General features: G+C 51.8%; 1 long non-coding RNA gene across 1 annotated transcript; it reads right to left on the reverse strand.

Annotated features, from left to right (window-relative positions):
- Positions 1 to 23953: 23953 nt before the first annotated feature.
- LOC125753291 (uncharacterized) lies at positions 23954 to 25977 on the reverse strand. The gene is made up of 2 exons (XR_007404741.1): positions 25642 to 25977; positions 23954 to 24849 (listed from the first exon to the last, which is right to left on the reverse strand). It is a non-coding gene; the product is annotated as an uncharacterized LOC125753291 (long non-coding RNA).
- Positions 25978 to 27145: the final 1168 nt, after the last annotated feature.

The following is a 27145-nucleotide window of genomic DNA, read 5'->3' on the forward strand; positions in this document are numbered from 1 at the left end:
GACAGGTGCGCTCCAGGAGGACAGGAGACAGGTGCCCACCAGCGGTCAGAGTAGCAGCGCCCGCCCCGGGTGGGCCCCATCGTATGCCCCCCCACTCCCACGCGGCACTCTCCACTCTCACGGGGACTTCTACTCCCAGTTGACCTTGAGGCATCTCTAAGGTGGTAAGCGACCTGCCAGCTGCAGAATGGTGAGGCCAGAGCAAGGGCTCGAAGCCCCGCCTGCCCGACTCGACCGTCGCCAGCGGGGAATCCAGAGGCCTGCGTGCCTCACGCAGACAGAGGGAGGACTCAGACGGGAGGCTGGCCACGTGGATTCAGGCCGACTTGCCACTGATTTATGAATCCAGCTCCACTGGGAAACCCACACGTTCCCCTCCCCACAGGAGCTGCAAGGAACCCGAGTCCAGTAATAGCAAGCACTGCTGCCCTGTTTGCCCAAGAGAGACAGGTCTCCACCCGGAGCGCTCACCTGGGCAGGTGGGCCGGGCGCTGCCCCCAGTGTGACCTGCACCCTTGTCAGAACACGCTGGGCTGCTGACAGTGCCCGTCCAGGGTGGCCCGAGCCCGAGAAGCCCAGTTGGAAGGGCCACCGCCGCCCGGCCTTCCCGGGGAGGCAAGCGTGCAGCCCCCGGGGCCCCAGGGCCCGTCCTCTGTGGGTCGGCCCAGAGCTCGAGCCCTCCTGAGCCGTCACCTTGCGGGCTCTCTCCTGGGCTGGCCTGCATGTGTACTCAGCGGAAAGTGCACCATCCACCCTGAGGCAGCCCCTCCTAACTCTGTGCCCCAGGACCCTTGCTCAGCCTCTGGGACTGAACCAAGGCCTCCCCTGGGGACTGGGGACAAAGCTTGGGCTTCACAGAAGCAGATTAGGGATGCCATGCTCACTCTCCACGGCCAGTGTTGACCTCGACCCGAGCCCTGGGGTCCTGGGAAACACGTGGTTAGCAGCCCCCGTGAGCCTTTCGTGTTAACCCGTAAGCCTTTCAAATATGAGTCGTGGGGGCCCGTCTGTAGCAGGGACAAGGCCAGACACAGACCCCCCCAGACCTCAAGCTCCGACTCATTGAGGATCAGGGCACTGCCCGCCCCACAGACCCGTCTGCACAGCTGCCTGCCAACGTGCCCACCCCAAACCCCAGCTATGCCGCTCTGCCCCAGGGGCCTTGGACAGGGACCTGCCCTCATGCTCCAGCAGGCGTGGGAGCGTGGAAGGATCCCCAACACGCCGTCCAAGAGCAAGCAGGCCCTCCACGCAGGCGGCCCGGACCCGCAGCCCACGCCGCCCTCCCCCGCCAAGGCAGAAAATCCGTATTGCCTGACCTGCGACATCCTCACCCAGGCCGGGGTCAGACCCCACTCCCACCTGCCACAGACCAAGTACCTGAGTCCGGGTTAGCTGCTCTCTTGACACCATCATGCCCTGGAAGTGGGACACGAGGAGAGGGGGAGGCCTGTGTGGGGTCGGGAAGACATCCTGAGTGGGTGGGACACGAGCCTCTCTGTGCAGGTGTCCTTGCAGGTTCCAGACATGTCGGTGCAGAGGGACCCTTGGAAGTGGGATGCGAGGGAAAGCGGGGGGCCTATGCAGGGTCCTGGAAGACACCCCGAGTGGGTGGGACGCAAACCCCTCTGTGTAGGTGTCCTTCCGGGCCCGGACACGTTGGTGCAGAGGGACCCTCGGCAGAGCAGAGTGTCAGCGGGAAGCAGTTTGCAGGACAGTGTTCTAGGCTCCTGCCAGCTCTCACTGCCCGCCCTCCCCCTCCTGGCACGGTCCCCCCGACGACGAAGCAGCCCGGGCCCACCAATGGGAACAGGAGCCAGCACCTCACCTCACTTCAGGGGCTTAGGGCCAAACTACGAGACCCCGTGCGCGGCCCTGGGGCTCCCTGCTGCAGGAGCTTCCTCCCCTCCCGCAGACTCTGCCCTGCTGCCCTCAAGCGAGGCCCTCCCAGGAGCTGGGCCGTGTGTCCAGAAAGGCCCCCGCACCCAAGCAGCGACCCTGCTGGCGTGTTTGTCATCTGTCGTAGACCAGGCGCTGCAAGAAACTCGGCGGCTTGCAAACATCAAGGCATCCGCCCCATGGCCCTGTCGGGCTGAACCCGCTGAGGCTGCGTCCTCTCCCCGCACCAGGCCTCCCCCGGTGGACACGGCCCAGACTCGCTTGGCCAGCGTCTGCGGGCAGGTCACTAAGGGTCAGCATGGCTGAGGCTCAGGGTGGCCCCGGACGCGCTGCGCTTCGCCGTCACCTCCCGGCAGCCTGCAGAGGAAGCTTCTGGGCCGTGGAAAGGCCCACCTTCCACCCGAGGGGTCGGCGCCCGCGGAGGCCCATCCACATCTCGACATTGGCCGTCGAGTCCTCGTCACTTTCTCTAAGCGTGAGCCTCGGCAAAGTGCCCTGTTGGTTTCCCTCCGTGGCCTTGTTTGCACATGGTGACCTGTCAGGGCCGGGGCGCTGGGCAGAGGGAAGGCACCGAGCGAGTAACAAGGCCAGGAATCCCAGGGCCGCGGTGCCCGGAATGGGTGCCGGGGAACCGTGCGTTTCAGGGACAGCGTGGACCTAAAGTCACACGAAAGCAGCCGGTCGCCCGGCTCAGCCAGCGGGCAGGAGACGCGGCCTTCAGCTCCCCGCACTTGTGGGGCCGGCCACGAGTGCGCTGAAATACTCGTCCTTACAGGCAAAATCTCCCTCGCCAGAAACATTTATTGTTAAAAGCAGAGTATCTCTCAGCCACGCCGTCTGTCTCTTTCATGTCTCCGGTATGGATTTTTCCGTCACTTTAGATATGCCAGTCAAGTAGAGGAGCACATAAAAATAAACTGATCCTAACGTGTTCTCTGTCCCATATTAGACACTAAAACTGAATTATGTTTCCACATATTCCCAGCTGGACGATAATCACTTTCGAGCTTTTTATTTATGACATGCATCTAGGAAAGGAGTACAAAACACATAAAATCCTTAAACAGCAGTAAATAGACTAAAAATTATTAGATTTGCATCATTATTATTACTATAAATTTTTATGTTTCTATTTTAAAATTTCACATAAGTCTAAGGGGATTTTTTCCATTTCATGAATGTCCCTGCCCAATAAACTAGCAGGAGGAAAGAATCATCGTTCCAAGACCTGAGTAGACTTTCCCCTCTAAGTACGATTCGGGTAAGCTTGGAAAATCAACTAAAATACGCAATGGCAGGGCCACCCCTTTGCGTTCAGAGGAACAGCCCCACACTCGGGACCTGTCACCCGCTGAAGGGTCTCGGGTTTGCCTCCCTTCGCTGTTTGTTTGCTTTTCATGTTTATTCATTTGATCTTGTATTAAGTACAGATTTGCCTTATGGTTCGGAATCAACCCCAAGTGGAAGGAAGTTCTGGAGCTCGTGAATCTATAGCCTTCCTTCCTCGGATCACCGTCTGGAAGGGCAGCCTGCTGGCTTGTGAAGTCCTGGAAGGGGAGGCTCTCGCACCCAGGTCTCCCCAGGCAGCACCCCCTCCGGCTGTAGGTCAAATGCTTGTGCAATTGACACGATCCCTTCTACGTGCAGCACTCACTCAAAATGCCGCGTTTGTGGGCAGAATGTGTGTGCACCGGGGGCCTGTGGGCCGCACGTCCCACAGAGCTTGGGTCACTGTGGTACTGTGGTGGGACAGATGCCCACGCCGACTCTCCAAGGCCTTTATTGTCAATAAGCACATTGCACAGTGATCGATTTGATTTTTTTAAAGATTTTATTTATTTATTCATGAGAGAGGCAGAGACACAGGCAGGGGGAGAAGCAGGCTCCATGCAGGGAGCCCGATGTGGAACTCGAACCCAGGACCCCGGGGTCACGCCCTGAGCCAAAGGCAGACGCTCAACCCCTGAGCCACCCCGGTGTCCCAATGATCGATACGATTTTAACGTTGATGCACTTTGAAGCATTTTCAATAAAAGATGCATTAAATACTCTCTACTTTCCTTCTTATTAATCATTAAGCAGAAGATTTTTAAATCCCGTTTACCTGCGACAGATATTTCTGTTTAGCCTGAGAACTGGGTCCCGCAACGGGAAAAACCTCCAAGATCTGCAGAAGATAGGATTTTTAATCCGGAGGAAGTGCCGCGGGCATCTTCGTGTGCCACCTTTCAACGTAATTCCGCGATTGATGCAAAACCCTCTGGAGCAGCTTCCTGCTCACCGCCGTGGTAGGCGCAGGCCCGGAGCTCCTGCACTTTCACTTTGGGGAATGAACAGTTTACCTTCTGGACTCGGAGTCGGTGCTATTTGTTATCTTACGATCTTTGATTAAAACGGAGTTTTTTTAACCCCCCGTCTGATTACCATGCAGTTATGTTAGTCTCAGCGATGCTGTATGGACGTCACTCAGCGCCTCCTTCATCCCCATCACCTGTTTCCCCCTTCCCCACCCCCTCCCGTCTCGTGACCAGCAAGGTGTTCTCGAGAATGAAGAGTCTGTTTTAGTTCATCTTTTTTTTTCTTCATTTGTTCATATAATTTGTCTCTTAGATTCCACATACGAGTAAAATCGCACGGTATTTGTCCTTCTCTGACTTTCACTCAGCGTGACACCCTCCTGGTCCATCCATGTTGTTGCAAATGGCAAGATTTCATTCTTTTTATGGCTGAGTAATAGTCCGTGGTATAGATACACCACGTCTTCCTTACCTGTTCATCTATGGAGGTCACTTGGGCTGTTTCGATATCTTGGTTACCGTAAATAACGCTGCTATAAACATAGGGGTGCACATATCTTCTCAAATTAGTGTTTTTGTGACCTTTGGGTGAGTGCCTGGTGGTGCAATTGCCGGATAGCACGGTAGTTCTGTTTTTAACTTCCTGGGGAACCCCCATACTGTTTTCCACGGTGGCTGCACCAGTTTCCAGTCCCACCAACAGTGTAAGAAGGTTCCCCTCTCTCCACATCCTTCCCAACACTTGTCGTTTCTTGTTTTCTTTTTTTTTTTTTAGTTTTAGTCATTTTGCACGTGTGAGGTAATAGCTCACTGTAGTTTTGATTTGCATGTTGAGCATCTCCTCATGGGTCTGTTGGCCATCTGGATGCCTTCTTTGGAGAAATGTTTGTTCCTGTCTCCTGCCTTTTTTAAAAAAAAAAAAATTCTTCTACTTATTTATTTATTTATTTTGGTGTTGGGTTAGAGAAGTTCTTTATATATTTTGGATACTAACCCTTTATCAGATATGTCATTCGCAAAAATCTTTTCTGATTCCATAGGTCGCCTTTTAGTTTTGTTAAGTGTTTCCTTCAGTGTGCAGAAGCTTCTTATTTTGGTGTGGTCCCCATAGTTTATTTTTGCTTTTATTTTCGCTTTTATTTTCCTCATCTGAGAAAACATATCTAGAAAAATGTTGCAATAGCCGATGTCAGACAGATGACTGTCTGTGTTCTCCTCTAGGATTTTGATGGATTCCTGTCTCATGTTGAGGTCTTTCATCCATTTTGAGTTTATTTGTGTGTGTGGTATAGGAAACTGTTCCAGGTTCATTCTTTTGCACGTGGCTGTCCAGTTTTCCCAACACCATTTGTTGAAGAGACTATCTTTTTCCCATCGTATATTCTTGTCTCATTTGTCAAAGATTAATTGAAACATATGATCATGGGTTTATTTCTAGACTCTCTATTCTGTTCCATTGGTCCATGTGTCTGTTTTTGTGCCAGCGCCACACTGTATTGATTACTATCGATCTTAGTTCATCGTGACATCTGGGATTGTGATACTTCCAGACTTGTTCTTCTTTTTCAGGATTGCATTGGCTATTTGGGGTCTTTTGCAGTTCTCTGGGATTTTAGGATTGTTTGTTCTTGTTCTGGTGTCTCCTGACACCATTCTCTTTGGGGGTTAGTTCTCAACACATGCATGTTGAGAAGGACGCAAACATTCAGACCAAAACATTTTTGAAAGAGGAAGAGGCATAAAAATGTGAGTGGTTTCTGATTCATGGCCTCACACCTGCTGCTTGTTACCAAGGCCAGCATGCAGGCACACATGTATCATGTATGCATATGAAAGTTTATCATGCCATATAATGTTTTTTTTTCCATCAAACTGAATCATCCCATCAAATACATATGTGGTTGGCCACCATTTGCCCTGAATTCACAGTACAGCTGTCAGTCCACTTGGCCAGCTGATGCACTGGAAATAAATTGGGTTCCAGGACCGATGCCTCTCTGTCTCATATCACCAAAGGCTCTGCCAAGAACTCACCTGTGCCTAACAAGGGAAAGCAGCCTGATGGAGGACTTGGCCTCTAGAGTCACACCGAGTGGCTTCAGGCTCTGGCTCAGTGACGCTCGCCGTATGACCTTCCATGCACAGCAGGGGTACCGCATCCCCTTAGCTGGGATAACAGGTGCACAGTGGTTTGCCCCCACAAAGCTGCCCAACAGATAAGTCTTCCTGTTGGAAATAACCAGGTGTCCTCAATAGGCCTATCTCTCCTGGACTTTATAGTGATGGAAGGCACCTGCTGATGACAAGTGCCCCTCCCACGTGAACATGCTGTGAAGACTCGTTGGATACACATCAGAGAGAGGAGAGGGCTCCTCATCTGTGGTGTGTTGTTGAGGACAAGAGAAGAAGGCATCTTTCCAGTCGGTCCCCCTGGAGAGCAGGATCGAGAGGAACATGGTCACTCTCTGATCAAGAAACAGTATCTGTTACAGGCACTCGTCAAACAAAGCCACTGGATAATGATCCATTGAAGTCTGTGGTAGGTTAGCGGCACACCAAAAATACGTTGCCCGAAGACCATCCGTGAGAACACCCTGTCTGGGGAGAGTCAGAGTTATAATCCAATAAATATGCAGTGATGCGGGTATTTACATAAAGGTGAGTTACATTAAAAAGTCAGACACACATTCTCCCCCAATTTAGAATTCACATTTCTTTCAGGCTTTGAGTTAGACTTCAATCTTGACAGATTTAAGTGGTAATCTGTTATAGTATGAGATGGCATGAAATGTATTTATTGACATTTCAAATTATAGCATTTTCAATGAGAAAGGCATCTAATTTTGAGCTACTAAAACAGCATGGTGTAGTCATATATTTCTTGCTGAATAGTAATCACTCAGAGATACAGGATTCTTATTTATAGCAGGTATCTAGGATGGGAGTGCTACGTACAAAAAATGATGTTAAATCACGAAAAGTTGCCATCATGATTATTAACAGGCTGCACTTCTACTTTAAAATGTTAAAGAATCCTGTGATATTTCTGCATTTAATAATTGCACCAGCTCAATAAAAAAAAAATACAAAATCATTATTTCCTGACATTAATGAAGTCAACTTTTCCAGCACAATTTGAATAGGCAATTGAACAACGGGACTCAGAAATGCATTAAAACCAGGTCAGCTGCTTGGCGTTTCCAACAATATGTCCACAATTCCATGAAGGGTAATCTTAAACCATTTTCCAGAACAGCCTGTACATCTTTATCTTAAAATTCCAAATGTTTCAACAATAGACGATTGTGAAGAACTAGACAATTATTTTTCAGCTCCCATTGATTAATGACTTAGTCTATGACACGCAGAGAAACCGTAGAACAAAGGGGTCCGTTATAATAATGCACAGGCATTAAACCGTCTTCATTAATAGAATCTTCTGGATTCAGCTTAGCATAAAACCAAATATGCCATAAAGGAAGTGGAGAGGTGAGAATTTTAAATATATTTTGAAAACTCACTAGATAAAAAAAGAAGATTAAATCATGTTGCTGCCCTCAATTAAAATTCCCTCTCCCTCCCCATCCCATCCCCTCGACACACACAGAGTTAACCAGTAAAAAGTGTCATAAAATTGCATTCCTCACACTATAAGGAGTTGACCCTCTCAGACCCACGTCCTCTCAGTGGTTATTGACATTCAGGAGACCAGTTTTTTATCTAATTACAATGTCTTGAATAACAAATGCCCTGATAACAATGGGGGAGTGGTTCAGGCTACCTCGTTTCAGAACCCTTCCACGGTGGATGATTTATGTAATCATAGTGGGAAGGCGGGGTTTGAGAAAACAGGGTGGTATTTTAAATGTTTGGGGGCTAAATTTCATCAATAAGATCCCTGTGTATGACAAAACTGTGGCCAAACCTACGATGATCATCACATCATTTACCATCTTCGGGAGCTTTATTAGGTCAATAGCTCAGCTCACCGTCAAATCGTTTTATTCCCCGCTCAGCTGCTTTGCTCGTCTCTCTGTGAGAACAAGAACTGGATCCCTGGTGACTCCAAGTGAAGCCGCCCCCGCACCCCTGCACGGACATTCGGGGAGCTCGGTAGGCGGGACGCTGCCCCGAGGGCTCCTCCAGGCCCGGGGAGGGGTGCTGCCGACCGTCCCATTTCACAGGTGAGAACATCAAGGCTCAGACAACCTAAGAAAGTTGTCGGAGTTCGTCACCATCTGTGTGGCTACAGGAGGGTGGACACTGTGCGTGGCTCCCACTCGTGTCCTGCCTGGTTTCTCATTCCGTCAGGTGAGGTCACCTTATTTGCAACTGCGTACCTTCGGGGATGTGCGAGGGGCCTCCGGGATGGCCCTCCAAGGCGTCCAGCGCCCGAGCTCACACCCATACCTGCTGTGGCCGAGAGCACCTGTCGCATTGGGCAGGAGTGGGAGGTCACCACGGCGCTCACGCCTCCAACGGCCGCCTCGGCCTGGAGCGCGTCCCGTCTGCCCTGTCGTTTGTCTCCTCCTTGGCCTCCCGTCCTCCCCTGCTCTGGGCGCCGGCCGCCTATGGAGAGGTTCTCAGGATGACAAACTAACGTCTCCCACAGCCCGCGGGGAAGCCGGCTGCAGCCCGAGTGAGTTTGGGAGCAGGTTCCCCGCCGGCCGGGCTTCTGGACACGGGCGCAGCTCCCCTGGCCAATGCCCTGAGCCCCCCGCTCCCGGGCCCGCACCCCAGCCCGAGGCGGCGAGCAGTGTGTGCAGTTGGAAGCCGCTGCTTTGGGGTGATTTGCCAAAGCCTGGCGGGCGAGTAGGCGAGGGTGAGTGGAAGGCGTCGATGCCCGGCACCTTTGGGTCATCGCAGTCTCCATTCCTCCCGGTGGCACCTGCAGGAGCTCAGCGTCACCTCCCCGGCAGGGCACCTGTCACCTGCCACCTCCCACTGTCCCGTTCTTGGTGTTGGTTGTCGTCCTCCTGCAGCGCCAGGGCTCCCCACACCCAGGTTATGGGCCGTGGTGGCAACGTCTCCTCCTGGCCTGTCGTCAGCAGAACCTTTTCCAGATCCCCCGTGTCCCCAGCGCAGTTGGTCCACGTTTCCTTGGACAAAACTGGGATCTGGAACCAGGTTCCGTCGCGAAGGAGGCTGTGGACGTGATGGCCTGGCCGTCTGCTTCCACGAGGCGCTTCAGCAAGGGCAGGGCCGGGCCGGGCCAGCGGCAGGCCCCAGAACACAGTTCAGATGGGCGGGTGCTGGCCGGACCCCCATGGTGCAGCCGCACACTTCACACCCGGAGCTCAGTCCCCAGCGAGTGTGGTGAGTGCTCTCCCGCCAGCCGTCAAGTCGCACCCCGTAAGCCAACTCCTCGCTCAGGGCTGCAGAAGGCCTGCTGGGCCCATGGGGCTGCGGTGACGGTGGGTGGGCCCCCAAACCAGGCTGAGGCTGTGGGCGACGGGGGGGCCAGAGGGCGAGGCGTTCCCCCCCACCAGACACGAGGCCTCCACTTAGAAAGCACGGTTTCTTCACTGGTTCTGGGTGGGAATGGCTCACGGGGCACAGCGCACCTGCTCTGAAGCCATTATCCCCGACCGCGGGCATGCAGGCCACCTCACCTGTTGGCCCATCACAGAGTTGGGAGCGACCGGGGCGCGCAGTTAGCCCCACTTGCGGGATTTAATGCGAGGACAAACTGCCATGGGCTCGCAGGTCGGTCGGTCGGCGCCGCGATTCAGGTTTTATACAAAGAGTTGCCAGTGGTGGGACCTTGTGACCTCACGCGTGCATCGATTTATTGGACTTTTACAAACATTTGCAACCTAGACTGTTGCCTAACAAGAAACAGACCCATAAAACAACGCACAGCGCGACCAGCCACAGCGAGAGAACCTTCTGGTGGCAAATGGAGCTTCTGAACGTCCCCGTCTTACTAGCAGCAGGTGGCAAACAGAGACGGATGACGATGTAGACGCACGTACGGATGTGCACGGGGATGCGTGTTCGTACAGGTCGTGATCTCTAAACAAGTGACGTCCCTGGGAGAGTCCTCGAGTCCTGAGGTTTGGGGGGTTCCTGTGGTAAATGTGAGGCTTTCTCGTGTCTGCTGACCACGTTCTCACCCGTTTCAATCTCCCCGATGACCGCGTCTCCCCGAATGGGCCTATTCCGACCTGGAGGTTAGGGATACAGGATGCAGCTCACCTGAGAGGTTTCCTGGGCGTTTGAGCCTGGGGGGGCTGAGGCTGCCCCTCACGTGTAAGGTCCTGGTTTCCTTGCCACAGAGGAATCAAGACATCAGGGCGGCCTTAGGAAAGGAGAAGTCCCCGCACCCCCGCCCCACCTGGAGCACAGGAACCCTGCTCCTCTGAGCAGCACCAGGGATGGAGGGCACTCGGGGGGCAGAGGGTGTACTCGGGGTTTCCGGGCCCGCCGCAGTGCCCGTGTGACGTGCAACCTTGTGGGTGGCTCCCCGTCCTTGCCTAGACAGAGCCTCCTCCCCACCCTTGCCACTGGGACGCCCTCCTCTCTGCGGGGCTCTCACCTCCCTGCCTTCCCCTGGTCGCTTCCCGGCACCCAGCTCCCGGCTGAGCTGTGCTTCCCTGTGCAGAGGCCATCAGGGGACAGGTCCGGGTCCCTGGGCAGAGTGAGGTCCCAAGGCCGTGCTCCGGATGCACCGGGGCCCCCCTGCAAGTGCTGGGAGGGCAGGCAGCGTCTGTCCCACCTCAGGCTGGGGTGCAGCTCTGCAGAGACATGGGGAACCCGGCTCTGGGGGTCCTGAGGCTCTGCACAGGCCTGTACTCCGGGGACACCGGGCGTGCAGCTCCTGCCGGCCTCTGCCCCCCTCGACACCTAGGTGGGTTTAAAGCTGCTTGACTCAGTGTACCTTGTTGATCCATTAACAGTGAGCTCACCGCCGGCTGTGCTCGGCCTGGGGGGAGCTTCTCGAGCACCTATGCTGTGTCCCCGAGGCCACCGCAGGCTTCCGGCGGGGCGGCGACCTGGGGTGGGGGGTGCAGGTGACAGCGCCAGCAACCTGCACAGGAGGACCTGCCCCTGGGCCGAGAGCCTCCACCCTCTGATGCGGGGCACGTCCACACAGCCCCTGCCTTCCGCAGAAACCGGGGTGCGCACCGGGATACGGAGCTTCAGGTCCCTGCGCCTCCCTCCCGGGAGCTCAGGCCAGCATTTTCACCGCGCTGCTCCCCCGCCTCCCCTCCCGTCCCCAAGATAACAGGTAACCTTAATTTTACGCACCGCTGAATCATTCCTTCAAAGACTAATTTCACTCCAGAAATATCAGGTCTTAAGCTATTTCCACTTGTTCCAACTTTTCGTAGCTTTAAACAACAAAACGATGTTTGTTTCAGAAGCTCTCGTCTCTGTGAAATTTGGGTAGTTCTGTGCATGTGTCTGGATTCCCGCTCCTTGGGACGGCTCCCTGTCCTTATGTAAAAACGATCAGGGACCACCTAGGGTTTCTTATGATGAAGCATTCCAAAATGGGAGAGTGGCTCCAACCATCCGAGGGCCCTTCTATACATGTGGTAAAACACTCACTGTCACAAAATTGGTGGGCAATGGGCGCTCTAGAAAATCGCCCGAGTTCTTCCCGTGTTCAGAGCGGCATTTGTAAAGCATTGACCTAACGGTTCACGTGGCTCTTCAAAGTGCCTGCGTCGTCAGAGAGAATCAGGCCCTCTCGTGGGTCTGATTTGTCATGCTCTCTTCTTTCCCTTCCTTTAACCTCGGGTAATGAAGAGACAAGCACCTGTTCCTGAATTATTTTACCTGGACAGCATATAAGAGATTAAAAATCTTCCAAAAGGAATAACCTCCTATCATCTTTCTCATGATTTTGTGTGTCCACTAAAAACAAAAACAAAAACAAAACAAAACAAAACAAAACAAAACAAAACAAAAACAAAACAAAAACAAAAACAAAACAAAACAAAAACAAAAACAAAACAAAAGCAAAAACAAAACAAAAACAAAACAAAACAAAAACAAAACAAAAACAAAACAAAACAAAAACAAAACAAAAGCAAAAACAAAACAAAAACAAAAACAAAACAAAAACAAAAACAAAACAAAAACAAAAAAGACACAAAAACCAAAAAAACAAAAAAAAGACCACCCACACCTTGATAAGTTTGATTCTGATTTTTTTGCAAGAAAAGATTACGGGGGAAAACTCCTGCAAAATATATTTGAGATTTTGGAAAATATATTCCCGTGTCCAGTTTTAGAAATAATCCATTCAGGGTTTCCAATAAATCACCAATAATCACACTACTTTCTTCACCTGGGTAAGAAAAACAAGCAAACAGAAAAGACATTATGTTTTTCATGAAATACTTATTTTAGTTTTGCGTAACATTTAAAAATGTGGATAAGATCTGAAACTTGGTTATAGGTTATCTGACAAGGACCTCTGTAGTCCAATACACAGGAGTCACTGCGCTGTGTTTCCATTTTTCATAAGAATAATTTGATGGTCAATGTATAAGAGCAAAATGACCAGCACCCCAATATTGGGCTGTATGTTTACCGATAAACAATCCCTACAGCTTCTAAATGGTTGAAAACGTCCTTTCTATATGTTGGGCTGTTCACACGGAAACAAGTCAGCGTTAATGAGAACGTACGGCGAGAGCAGAACAACCAATTATTTTAGACGTCAATAAAATCCAAAACTACTTGGGCAAGAAATCCTTGTATTTTTTTCTGGATATGATTGTTCACCGATGCAGCCATGAAGCTGCCGTGAGAAAAATCAGACGTTTTGATAGGTCTTCTATCCCATCATCTGCGTCGTCATGATATTGGAAGACCTACCACGACTTTGTCTTCATATCTTAGATTTCGGGCTGTATTTACTGCTCCTTGGAACTGTGAGTTCCCGGCACTGACTATCACCACTGTCATTAAATGATAGACGTGCTATTTAGCTCTGAATTTTCAGGTTGTCTTTGGGTGGAGCAGCGGACTCAGAGGATTTCCCTCTAGGGCTCATGCCCCTGGTGTCCTTGAATGAAGCAGGGAAAGATGGAAATGAGATGACAAAGACGAGCTTGGCTTGGGGCAGACTGGAGGGCACGCCGTCCCATCCGGAAGGCAACTGAGTTCCAGATTCTGAAACGCCGTGAACCAGCCAGATGAGGTGGCTGGCGGCTGACTGCTCTGAAGCCGTGTCTTCCCAGCTTCCCAAGAGGGGATCTTCCCCATAACCTGCCCCCTGCTCAAGCCGGGAAAAGAAAAGGAGAAGAGAGAGAAAAATCTGGGGAGAGATTCTGATTCTCTTTGCTCTGTCTATGCACGTATCAATCCTTCTGTCCAGGTAAACGGATGCACGTCCCCGTTATCATCACCTTCTGCTTTTCCTGCAATAGGGTCATGTTGCTCACGCTCTGGACTTCGGGCTTGGCCGTGGTGCTTGGTCTGCACGATGGGAGGCAACTGGAAGCCATGCGTGCCACATCTGAGCAGGGCTGGTCCTTCTGCCAGGAGCACAGCCCCATCCCGGGGAGGGCTTGTCACGACCCTAGAGTTGAGGTCGAGGAAGACCTTCTGGGGGAGAGTCCTACGGCCGGCAGGCGACGTGACGGAGAGTGAGCCTTTCATGATGCCAACCGCTTGGGCGGTTGTCTGTCTGCTGGGGCAGCAGCAGGCCGGGAGCCAGCCACGCGGCGCCCCCCAGCTCAGGCCCCGTGTGTGCTCCAGCTCAGGGTCACAGCACGCCGCAGAGCCAGGAGGACACGGGGAGCTCACAGAGACCTCACAGACACCTCTGAACCAGGTGGTCATCTTCAGGTTCCTAACAGGCCACCGTTCTTCTCCTAAAATGTTTCCAGTGGCTGCTGCACAAAACCCGAACTCTTTTCTCCACCTGGTAGGCGTCTTGCACCAACTGCTGCCCGTCCATCCAACCATACCTCCCACGAGTGCTCCCCTCCTGCACCAGCCAGAGTGACTTCCCCAGAACCGGCCCCGTCCCCTGCCTTCCCGCCTGAAATATCGCTCTGTCTCCAAACACATAAATCCACGGCGTCGAGAGAGGCCATTTTTCTAAGCAAGGTTATTATACGCTCGATAATGTTTCCTGGATTAATGGGAACCCGCCCCCCGGCTGAAGAATTCGCGGGCTGCTCCTGTCAAGCGCCTTCTAAATTCCTAAGTCCCCTTGTTTGTACCAAAACCATCAGAACTTAGTCTAGTGTTATGAGTTATGAGCCAACCTCCCATACCTGGGCAGCCGGGCCCCTCCACGCCGGGCTGCGCGGCCTCCCGTGGAGCGGTGGTGACGCACCTGCTGCCCGCAAACGCTGCATGCGCGGCGTCTCTAGGCCGGTGCTCAGGTGCTTCCTGAAGGATGGCCCCTCTCCCCGCCCTGATCCGCGTGCGTGGGATCAATGACTCGGTCCTGGTAACTGAGAATCCTCAGGAACCCCTTCTTTCCCTCCTTCTGGCCCAAAGTGAATTTCCTGCCCCTCTTTTATTGTAGAACTGTATTTATTAATACAGTGAATTATTGAATGAATATATGTGAATATGTGTGTGAATTCTTGAGGAATTTGGTTACCCCAAACTAAATAACCTGTCAAATCGGTGAACTCTTGGGGGCCCCCGGGTGGCTCCGCGGTTGAGCATCTGCCTTCAGCTCAGGGGTCCTGGGTTTGAGTTCTGCATTGGGCTCCCCGCAGGGAGCCTGCTTCTCCCTCTGCCTGTGTCTCTGCCTCTCTCTGGGTCTCTCATGAATAAATTAATAAAATATTTAAAAAAAAATTGGTGAGCTCTAAGCCTCCTTTTTGACTCAGTAGATTATACCAAACAATGAAATAAGATACGATTTTCTCTCACCCCTTAGGTTTCAGATTCAGCTTGTCAAAGTTTAACTTCCTTTTACTAGACCAGGCGCAGTAGTTATTATTACGCTTTTCAGATATTCACTAAACATTGTGGTATTACTTTCATTCGATTGTGTGGACTTCTCTCTCTCTCTCTTTTTAATGATTCCCTTTGGCATGTAATACAGCTACTTCTTTTTTTTTTTTTTTTTTTTTTTTTTTTTAATTCTAAGGCCAAATTCTTTGGCACTTCTTCTCAGCCTTCTCCTGGGATCTGCACATCTGGGCATCTGGCCACCACCACTGCCGTTTTAGCCGCGCGTCTTGTTCCCCTTTATTAAATCCTCGGGAAGAGTTTCCCTCTCGACACCCTCGCTTCATTGAAACACACACACACACACACACACACACACACAACAACTATTCTTTGTAAGAGGGTTCTAGGCCAAAGCAAGAGTATTTCTGAAGACTTCGAGTTTGGCTTTATGGGCACAGAAAGGAGGAGGAACACTTCCATCCTCAGCCCCGACCTGAACTGCTCGGCAGTGACCCCCTGTGGCTGCTCAGGCGGGCTCGGCCGTAGTGAGCGTCCCCGTGAAGGGGCTGGTGTGTGTGTGACACGGAGAGAGAGGGGAGAGGAGCGGAGAGAGGAGAGAGGGGGAGAGAAGAGAGAGAGGGAGAGAGAAGAGGAGAGAGGGGAGGGGAGAGGGAAGAGGGAGGAAGAAGGGGGGAGACAGAGCGACAGGCAGGGGAGAGGGGAGAGGAGAGAGAGGAGAGACGGGTGGAGAGCAGGTTTTAGGACAAGGTATTCTCACCTGGAAAGCACGGCTGTGTCTCTAAATCAAAGTCTGTCTCCTTCTGGGGACCCAACAACAGACAGGTGCAGCCTCGGGGCTCAGGTCGGGGGCTGGGGAACACTCCGGGTCTCGGGGTCGCGCCCTGCCGGACGGCCCTGTGTGGCCCTGAACGGGGCAGCACTTGGGGGATGGGGGCACGCGGGGCCCCTTTGTGAAAGCTGGGGGGCCAAGGACAGAGCCGGGGAGCGTGTGCGTCCCAGCGGGGAGCTCAGTGAATCGTGGGGGCAACGATGAGCCCGAGCACACGGCCTTCACCCGCAGGTCGGGGCCGCGGGGACCTGGCACTCCCGACCCTGAACGCAGGGGCCTGCCAGGCTGCTGCTTAGCTCTGTCGGCTGCTCCGGGTCGCGCTTGTTCTGCTGCGTCGTGTTCCTTCCACCTGAAGGCCTGGCGCCGGTCCCCAGGCGAGCAGACGGAGAGGGCTCCGCGCGGGAAGGCCGCGCACCCCGGCATCTCTGAGGGCCCCAGAGAAGCAGCCCCCCCCCGCCCCCGGGCTCTGGCCTCTCCTCCACCCGAGGGGGCTGCGGGCCAGTCTGCGCCTCTGGGAGACTGGGCGTCTCGTCTCCCTCTCCTGCATAGACGGGGGTCAGAGGCGCTCCAAGGGTTGTTCCGGCCTCCACCCTGACCCCAGGGCCTGAACCATCGGCCTTTGCAGCATAATGATCGCACCGTTAGGGCCCCTGTGTCCGGCACAGCAGCAGAGCCGTGACTGTCCCCGCTCCCGACCCCAGGACCCCAGGACCCCAAGACTCGGCCCCCGCGCTCTGCACCTGCTGCTCCTCCTCGCTCAGCCCCAGGAACCGTAACCAGCCTTGGCGGCCGCGTCCTTAACCCACACTCAGTCCTCAGCAGGAGGCGGGCACTGGGGTGCACCCCCCGGTAACAGGGCACACACTCGGGGCAGGAGAAAAGCATTTATCTTTGCAAAAAGAGCAAGATTCCTGCTAACTTACTTTGTGATTCATTTCATGAGACACAGATGATGCGAGAACCCATGAAGGGGACGCGGCTGTCACGCTTACCTGACTACACGCGGGCGGATGTCGGGGCGTACGCGTGAATACGCTTGCTCCAACACATGTGCCAACGTCCAGCACCCCGCACTTGCGGCTGGACCCTTGTTTCCGACGGCTCCGACGTAACATCACCGTGTAATGAGAAATCTCCGGCCAGGCAGCTGAATTTCACTTTTAGTTTTTTTTTTTTCTCGAGAACATCAAGATTGGTAACTCGCAAAGGAAAACAAAAATTAGGAGAAAAACCCCAAACTTCTTTAGATCTAAAGGAAATATGTATTAAGGCCAGAGAAATCTTTTCTCTGACTTTAGAGATTTCTTTGACTTTAGAGATTGAATTAATGTTAATTATGGTGAGAGCACAAAGTTCTCTTTCATCCATTTTTTTTCTTTTCTGTTTTTGAAAGAAACTTTTAAATACAGCGTAGGTAAAAGTACAAACAAATGGGGTTGAACACTTGGGTGTTAACTAAACATTAGAAATAAGCTACCTCCTGGGGCAACTGGGGGGCTCAGCCGCCTTCAGCTCAGGTCATGATCCCGGGGTCCTGGGTTCGAGTCTCACATCTGGCTCGGAGCTCAGCCGAGAATCCGCTTCTCCCTCTGCCCCTCTCCCCTTCCACTCTCTCTCTCTCGAATCAATGAATAAAAGCTTAAAAAGAAATCCATATCCTATTGGATGTGTGAGTCATGAAAATTTCTATTTTGAGTTGTGGGGAAGGTGGAGTGATGTGCTTAATATCCACGCCCAGATACAGTCGGAACCGAATCCTGGGGGGACTTTTCCACCAGCGGTAGAAATTATAATATATAATATATATATATAATAAACAGTGTGGGTTGGAAGCATTTGGCTTTCGTGGAGATGTGGGTTTCTCGTTTTTCCTCCCTGCCGGTTTTAGAAAGCTGCCTCCTCTCCGGGTCCGCTGGGACGTCGTGTCGAGCCTTCACTGTGGCTCACTTCATGAGCCTTTCCATAAGGAAAAAGGCCCAGGTGCACTCGAAAGGACAGCCAAGCGGGAGGACGACCTGCTCGAGCCGCAGCCCTGCTCCTTCCTGGTTCACGCCCCCGCAGTAGACCCGGTGTCACCGTCTGTCCTTGGGACCCTCCTGAATAGACACTTTAAATACACAGTTCTCCTTCTCTAGTGTCAGTAAGTGAAGTGCACGCGTCCGGCACCTGCCCCTCCCGCTGCCTCCCCGGGACGCCGGCGCGTGCTCAGCACACCTGTCTCCTTAGCTGGGCCTGCGGGAGTCATCCTCGCCCTCGTAACCAGCGTGCCCACGGGAAACCCGTAGTTAAGACACACTTATAGCATGGATCTAGCATGTGAGGTTTGCTAACCGCCTCCCTTGGGCGCCCTGTCAGCCCCCCGGGTCCTGCCGCCGCCGTCGGTGTCTGAGCACGTGCTCTCGGCTGGCACTGGGCTTCAGACCACGACCCTTGAATAAGACTCCCGTTCGGGGCCGTGTGAACCCCAAAAAGCCTCGTTGACCAGAACGCACTTGTGGTAGTTATCCTAGTTTACTCAAATTCTCCTTGATCGAAGTAAGAGGCCAATAGTAATGTTGATTTTCCAAAATCCGCTGAAAATGATTGCAGAGCTGCTGGCCAGACTGGGGACGCACGGTCCTGTCCCGGTCCATGAAGGTGTGTGACCTGCGGGGGTGGTTCCGGAGTCAATGGCCCAGCACAGTGTGGCACGGGGTCCTTGGGCCCGGGGCAACCCTGATGATGCTGGTGCCCCCTGCCCCCCGCCGAGCCTCCAAGCCCACCTTCCACGGAGGCCTGAACACCTGCTGTCCGTGTAATGCCCCGGTGGGGCTGAGATTCCCCGTGGCCTGCCCGGATGGGACCACCTGGTGGCCTACGGAACTTCCGGCTCAGAGTGTCTTGAACTTCTACAAAGCTCTGATACCCATTTGCTTTCTCGCTTTTCTTCTCTGGTTCCCAACTGTGAAGTCCTGAGAATCGTCATAGCTCACGGAAGGCGCGCCTAGTTAGAATGGCTTTTACATGAAATTGAGCTGCGACAAGGCGACAGACTATGCCGGTTTGGGAGTCTGCGGGGCGAGCGGTTGCTGGGCGGCTGGAGGCACCTGCCAGCGGTCAGGATCATCGCTTTTACGTAATGTGTTTAAATATATGCCAGGGCTGCCCGGGGGGCTCAGCGGCCTAGCGCCGCCTTCAGCCCAGGGCGTGGTCCTGGAGACCCGGGATCGAGTCCCACGTCGGGGACATGGAGCCTGCTTCTCCCTCTGCTTGTGTCTCTGCCTCTCTCTCTGTGTCTCTCATGAATAAATAAATAAAATCTTTAAAAAATAATAAAAAAATAAAAATAAACATATGCCTAACCTGAAATACTTTTCATTTGTCAAGAGGACTCCATGCGCAGGACCTAGATATAGGCCCCGTCCTAAGCAGACTGACTCTTTTGAGAAAGATGGCTTAGAGAATTACCTCCGTCGTCACATAACATGAGCAGGTGTCTAACAATGTCTCCTTCGATAAAGGTGTCCTTGCCTTAACCAACATGTGATGTGCTCACGTATTTTACCTCCTTTCTCATGTCTGTAACAGGAACGGTCACTGTCCCCAGATACGCGTTTGATGCAGCTGCAGTGGGAGGGGGGCCTTGACCTGTATTTTTAAAGCTTCTTATATTTGCAATTAATAGATGTATTTCAGAGCAGTTTTATGTTTTATAGGAAAGTTTTACTGAGACTTCCTGAAGAATCTCTCCCCCTGCCCCCTGGAAGCCGTATCACCAGTATCTTGTGCTAGAGTGGCACATTTTGTTGCAACAGATGATCCAATACTATTAATTGATTAATGATTGATTATTACTAGCTGAATCAGCAGTTTGCCTTAGGAGGCACCTGGCTGATTTAGTCAGAAGAGCATGTGGCTCTTGATGTTGAGGCCATAGTTTGAGCTCCACCTTGGGTAGAGAGATTACTTCAATAAATAAATGAGCTTAAAAAAATAGCTTGCTCTAGGATCCACTCTGATGTCACACATTGTATGGGTTTGGACATGTGTGTAAGGACATGTAGCCACCATGACGGTGTCATACAGAGTCATGTCACTGCCCCCCCAAATCCCGCATGTTCCAGCAGCTCATCCCTCCCACCCCTCAACTCCTAGAAATTACTGTTATTTCTTACTGTCCCCCTAGTTATGCCTTCTCCACAGCATCATATAGCGGGAATGACGCAGGAGGAAGGCTTGTCAGACTGACGTCCTTCACCGCGTAACACGCTTTCCAGTTCCATCTACGTCTTTCGACGGCTTGTCAGCTCACTTCATTTAAGTGCCGAATCGTCTGGATGGACCACAGCTATTTATCCATCACCTGCTGAAGGACATCTGGATGCCTCCAAGTTTTCACAATTTTAAATAAAGCTGCTTGCAAACATCTGTGTGCTGTTTTTTTGTATAAACGTTGTTTTCGAGATCCTCGGGTGGCTCAGCAGTTGAGCGTCTGCCTTCGGCCCAGGGCGTGATCCCGGGGACCCAGGATCGAGTCCCACGTCGGGCTCCCTGCATGGAGCCTGCTTCTCCCTCTGCCTGTGTCTCTGCCTCTCTCTCTCTCTCTTTCTCTGTGTCTCTCATAAATAAATAAATAAATCTTAAAAAATAAATGAACGTAGTTTTCAGCTCATCTGAGTCAATACCAAGGAGCATAATTGCTGGATCGTGGGGTAAGGGTACGTTTAGTTTTGTGGGAAACCACCGACCGTCCTCCAGGGTGGCGGCCCCGTCTGCATGCCCACCAGCAGCCAGGGAGTGTCCCTGGGCCTCCGAGTCCCTGCCAGCACCTGCTGGTGTCAGGGTCCTGGATTCCAGCCCCTCTGATGGGCCTGCTGTGGTGTCTCCTTGCTGTTTGAATTTGCATTTCCCTGATAAAATACGATATTGAGCTTCTTTGCAGATGCTCATCTGCCATCTGTATCTCTTCTTTGGAGAGGTGTCTTTTCAGATAATTAGATCATTTTCTTAACTGTGGAGGTTTTTAGGATTTTTTTTTCAATGAATGAAATTTTCATTCAAATGAAGATGAAAAAAACATTTTTTAGATATCCATAATAGACTAGTTGAACAAATTATGATAGATTATATGGCACAATATTAAGACAACTCTGACCGTTATCTTTTATTTATTTATTATTTTTTAAGTATTGTCAGCTATATTTTACGAGTTATAAAGCAACATCATTGTAGAAAACACTTGAAATGTTTAGAATCATTGGCAAATATTGCTTTCAGTCTTTTAAACTCAAAAGTATTATTTAAACTGAATTTATTTTTTTTTAAATTTTCAGATTAATGACGATTTAAGCACTTTTCTTTGGCATTAATCTTTTGGACCATATCACTTTAATTACCGTGGAGTTTTAAGAGCTCTTTGTACATTTTGGATGCCAGTCCTTTATCAGATATGTGTTATGCAAATATTTCCCGCAATCTGTGGTTTGTCTTTTTCTTCATTTTTGAAGGATAATTTTGCTAGCTACAGAATTCTAGGTTTAGTTGGGTCTTTCCTTTCTACACTTTGAATATTTCACTCCTCTCTCTTACTCTCCTAGTTTCCGAAAAGTCCAGTGCAACTCCTGTCTTTGTGCCCCTGTGGGTAAGGAGGGTTATCTCTCAGCTTTTTAAAAAATCTTTGTCCTTGATTTTCTGCAGTTCACCTCAAGCCTTGGTGTAGACATATTTGCATTCATCCTTCTTGGAGCTCCCTGGGCTTCCTGTCTCTGTGGTGTGCTGTGTGCCATTTCCAACTGGCACTTCCTGCTCTTCCTTGTCCTCCAGGTAGTCCCATTACGCCTGTTATAGTGATACCAGTTTTTGCATATTCTGTTGTCTTCTTTCTCTGTCTATCTCTGTATTTCAGTTTCGGAAGTTTCTCCAAGCCGCCTGATGCTTCTCCCCTCAGCTGTGTTGTCTCCTCACGAGCCCATCAAAGGCATCCTTCATTTCTACAGTATGCTTGATCCCTGGCCTTTCCTTGTGAGTCATCCTGGGATTTCCATCTCTCTGCTCATGACTCACCTGTACTTGTCTGGTGTCCACGGTTTTCCATTAGAGCCTCCAGCCTATTATCCATAGTTGTTCTATATTCCTGGTCTGCTAGTTCCATCATCTCTGCAGCTTCTGCTGTTTCTCTGTCTCTTTAAACCGTCTTCTTTTGTCTTTTCATATGCCTTGTACTGCTCTGTTGTTGAGAGCCAGACATGATGCACTGGGTGAAGAGGCTTTAGCTAGAAGTTAGGACTGTTTTACTGCTTGCTGTCACTGTACATATCAGACTGAAATTTCCTCCAGTGTCCTTGTTTTGTCTTTTCTGTCATCTTTGGATATCCCTAGAGACTTCTTCCTAGATGAGGTCTGAGATGTGACCCCTGTTTTCACTCAGGAGCCCTTCTGATATGGTGGTGGGGGGACCGGGGAGATGCATTGTGCGGCCCCAGGATTGTGATTAGGTCTCACTCTTTCTGCGGCCAGCTGCCCCTGGGCTACAACCTTTACAGCCCCTCTCAATTTTCTTCACTTTAGGTGGGACAGGTGATGACCATGGACTGGAGTTGGGTCCATCTCTTCCTTCAGATCTGTTAGACTCTGATAAAACCCAAAAAGATTAGGCTCGGCTGAGCCAGCTCCCCCCGCCCCCCAGCAGGCCTTGTAGAGAACCGAGTGCCCCGTCCTATCACAAGATGGTTTGCACCCCTGCCCATACTAGAAACCCAAGGGATTTTCTCTGATATTCACTATGACGACCTGGTAGGGCTCCAGGAGGTAAAACTCTCAGAGGTGTGGGCTCCCGCGCTCGACTGGGTCTCAGAATTGTCCTCACCGAGCCTCCTGGTTCCTGCGCCAGCACGTTAGGAGTCTCTGCCTCCCTAATCCTGGGGCGGTAGTTTCTAACCAGATGAGTCCACAAGACTGACTGTGCTGATGTGTCCAACTGGAAACTCCAAGTCTCATCATTCAAATAGAAAACCAGTATTCCTGTGTTCTGATTATCAAGAATCCAAACCTAATCCTCACTTCTGAAGATAAAGAGGTTTTAAAATAATGATCACCTAATATTTTCCTCTTTCACATGGGCCAACAGAGCTGAGACCCCGTGGGATGAACTCACGCAGGAGTGTGTCTACACGGAACCACCCGCCTTATGAGCACATGAAGCAAAATTTCATAAAAACAAAACTCAAGGTAATTATGATAGAAAAATAGGTAGCTATTTTTAGAAACAAGACTATTAGGTACAGCTTCTTGGGTGACCAAGTTAGGAGCAGACAATGAGAGACATCTGTCATTCACTTACTGGACCTAGGGACTCAGTTTCCCCACCTGCAAATGAAGGGAGCAGGTCAATCATTTTTGTATTGCTCCCCTGGAGGACGTGGAGCAAGGCTGTGCCCCGGAGGCGTCCCCAGAGCATGGGGCACCTGAGGTGGTGGAGCCCAGGGTGTCCCGTACCCGGCTCCGTTTACAGTGGACTCACGGGCACTCCGCACGCTCCTTCATGCAAACATAGGCACTCTGGATTTGAAAACCCTTGGAAATTCATTGCTTTAGTTGATCACTTAAGGTTCCTTTCGGTTCTACATTTTCATAAAATCCATGAGCTGATGTGATGAGGAAGAGTAAATTATTTGGAGAATAAAGGGTGGAGCAAAATTTACTTAAAATCATAAATATGGCTTCCTTTTAAACTTGTGTCTGAGGCAGGCTGGTTTTAAGGCTGGGCATGTGAGCTTTTGTGGCCCTTTCCCCGTCACCAGCTTCCGTTCTCGTCGTTGCTTTACCTGGATTGACTTGCCTGGATGAACCAGAAAGTGCCTTCTGAGGCTTACCCACCTCTCAAAACCTGGGACTGGCATGCCCGTAACAGCAGCCTCTTGACCCCTGGCACCTCGGGGCTGGGAGAGCTCGCCGGACCCACGACAGGTGTACAGGGTACTGATGCCTCTCAGACAAAGGTCACATAATCCACGTAGCATCGCAACAGCCATAACAGATAGGGACCGAGGTCTGCAGATCTTTACCAAACGTCTTTTATTACAATATAAAAATTAAAGGTATCGTTTACCAAAGAAAACAGTTTTCATCAAGACTCTGCTTTGTTCCAGTAAACACTCCTTTGGCCTATAAACCCTGAAAAAACTAATGCTTGTTAATGAACATTATTACACTGTGTGCCTCCCTGAAATATTTTTCTTAATTATGTGGGCAAATCAATGTTTGGAGAAATAGGTGAGAATATGCAAGACTGTTAACAACTGTTGTTACGTGAGAGCGAAGACAGCGGCAGAAAGCGGGTTTGGAATGTGACACACTTGAAGAAGCACAAGCCTGAGGGTGGGGAGCTGCCCACGTGCCCACGCTGGCCCCAGGGGACGGCTGGGGGTCCCCTGGCCTCACTCCTGGAGGTCAGAAAACCCACCTTCCAGAGGGAGAAACCCGCGTTTGGTGTCCAGTTATCCATCCTGAGAAGGTGACTGGCTCCAGGGCCCGGCCTCGCCGACCGCATTGGTGCCTTAGTGCTCTTTAGTAGTGCGACATAATCATCAGATGAATTTGTTTTCCTAGTATACTTAAAGCTTTAAAGACTCTAAAAAGCAATATATTTAATTATTAATACAGTAATCCTTAGATAAGTGGTCATTTCAGTCATAAAACTGTGAGTTCCTTGTAAAAGTCCGACGATGACAGCGCCTAGTAATATTGTGCTATGATTTAAAAAGCAAACAAATGGTTTTAGGGGCACCTGGGTGGCTCAGTCGATGAAGCGTCTGACTTTTGACTTCGGCTCAGGTCGTGATCTCAGGGTCGCGATCTCAGATCTGTGAGGTCCAGCCCGGTGTCAGGCCCCACGCTGAGCAGGGAGTCTGCTTGGGATTCTCTCCCTCTCCCTCTGCCCCCACTTCTCTGTCCAAAAACAAAAGCAAAGCAACAACAACAACAATTAAAAAAAAAAAAACAGTTTTAGGGAAATAGAAATATATTCACAATGTTAGAGGTCACAAAAACCCACATTTCAAAATTATTAAATTCCGATTATCAGACTTAGCAAGACGCCACTGTACGGGCCAGTCATAGACGTAAGACTAAGTTTTTCAAATTGCGTCTCAAATTTCCCCTTTTTTAACAGAAACAGCATATTAGCATATTTCCCTTCATTTGTCACAAACTGTTTCTTGAATACCGGAGACATTGAAAACATTTTAATGATAGCCCAAAGTGATTGTGCATTCCGGTCCTCCTCCAGGAGAGCCCCAGAATTCATTATTGCTTTAATGACAGGCCTCTTGACTCCAGACGAGGAGTCTCGGCATTTTCCACGGTGTCTCGTCCACCGGGAGGTGGTCGCTGACAGGACGGATCAGCAGCCCGCGCCGCACGGAAACGCAGCACAAATGCAGCTGAGCACCTGCCCTCCGTGCCTCGGCGCTCCGCTGCCACTAACAATTACCAGGGACAGGAGCACCGGCGCGCTCGCAGCAGGGACGCCTGACCCGAACGCGGCGGCTCATTTTGCACCGCACTCATTCAATACGGCCCTGCCCTGCAATTTCCCCTGCATTGTTATCTGCCAGCGTTTACACAGTCACACCTGCATTATGTCCCCAGTCGCCAGCATTAGCTGTTTGTCACATCTATTGATTGCACTCAAACTGCAATTTACATGGATCGCTTTCGACGGTCCTGAGAAAATCCCACCTGCCTCCGTCGGGATGGCCGCTGGCTGGTGGGGACCCGAGGCCATCGCTGGGAGTGCAGTGTAGACCAGCATGACCCAACGCAGGCCCGCGGTCATATCAGGGCGTCACCCAAGACGTGGCCTTCCCGTTTGCCGTGATAATAAGATGCAAGTGACGTGCGGGGAAGTAGGTGCCATGGATAACATCCTGTTCCCTGCGTGGGGACAGAGAACACAGTCGGGTCACAGAAGGACCCCTAGGGCAAGCCCCTGGTGCCCATGCCTTACGTAAACAGGTGCGTCTGAGCATCTGTGTCCCCGTCCTGCAGATGAGGGAACTGAGGCCCGTGGACAACTTGCCATATGCCCTGGTCCATGCAGATGCTCAGCAAAGCACAGGTCTGCGTGGCTCAGAGCACCTGCCGTCTTGCCCCACACCCTGTCTCCCACAAACGGGCCTCTGCTCCGTGTGTCCGGGGCCTTTGCTCATTCCTGTTTGGCTGTAACATCCTTCCCCCGCCCCCCTCGTTTCTCTTGGAATGTTCCTGACTTAGCTCCTTTCTGCATCCTTCCCTCTTCAAAGCCTGCGGTTGCCTCTCCCATCCCTTCTCCACAAAGTATCCTTCAATGACACCTTGAGGTACAAAGAAGGCTCCTCACGGGGAGGCGTAGGCTAAGGATTGGGCACAGCGTCGGCACCGCCCCGGGCCCCGCTCTGCTTGGGTTCACACTCGGCAGCCCGGCCTGCAGGGGAGAGGAAGACCCAGGGTCACCACGCTGGTGTGAGAGGCCGGCCACCAGCGCCGTGTCAGGGTAGTGCCATGACGTCACGGGGGCCTGCACCGCCGCGCACCGTGCATGTGACTCACCCAGGCCAGCCACTGGTCCAAGTGGGCAACGGGTGTCACTCTGTTGGCTGTGGTCTGGACGCAGCTGTCAGCCCTGGCCCCGACTATCCAGGCTGCAGTACCGTCCGCAGATGATCTATATCCTCGCATCTGCACAAGCTTCCCAGCGTTCGAATAACGTTCACAAATCCTGCCTCCCGATCTAGGCTTCGAAGGCTTTGGAGAAAACGCGCTTCCCCTGGTGCACCAGGGAGCCCGGGCCGCAGGCTCACACCCCCCAGGATTGCCACCGACCCCCCGAGGACTTCCCGCAAAGTGGGATTCCCCAAAGTCATGGTTTGGGCTGCAAGTATAAGAATAGGAAGGAGGAAGCCTGGGGGCGGACCCCTGGGGGGCAGCCTCCGCTGGGAAGACCAGGGTGCCCGTTGGTGGGGTTGCAGGCCGGTGGGGAGAGCCAGGGTTCTCAGAGGTAGCGGAGGCTTCGCTGCGGGGAGGGTCTCATGAGCTCACCTCTTTCACTTTGGTGTCATCAATGTGTCTGTCCCCCCCCCCATGGGACATCTTCACCCGCCCTCTGTGTCCGCGCCTCCGGCTCGCGGTGGCCGCAGTCGTTTCCACCCTAGCGAGCGTGGGGAGGAGTGCCCTCCTGGCCGCCCTGGGAGCACTGAGGAGCTCT

Source organism: Canis lupus, chromosome 2 (genome assembly GCF_003254725.2).
Source record: "Canis lupus dingo isolate Sandy chromosome 2, ASM325472v2, whole genome shotgun sequence".
Lineage (NCBI taxonomy): Eukaryota > Metazoa > Chordata > Mammalia > Carnivora > Canidae > Canis > Canis lupus.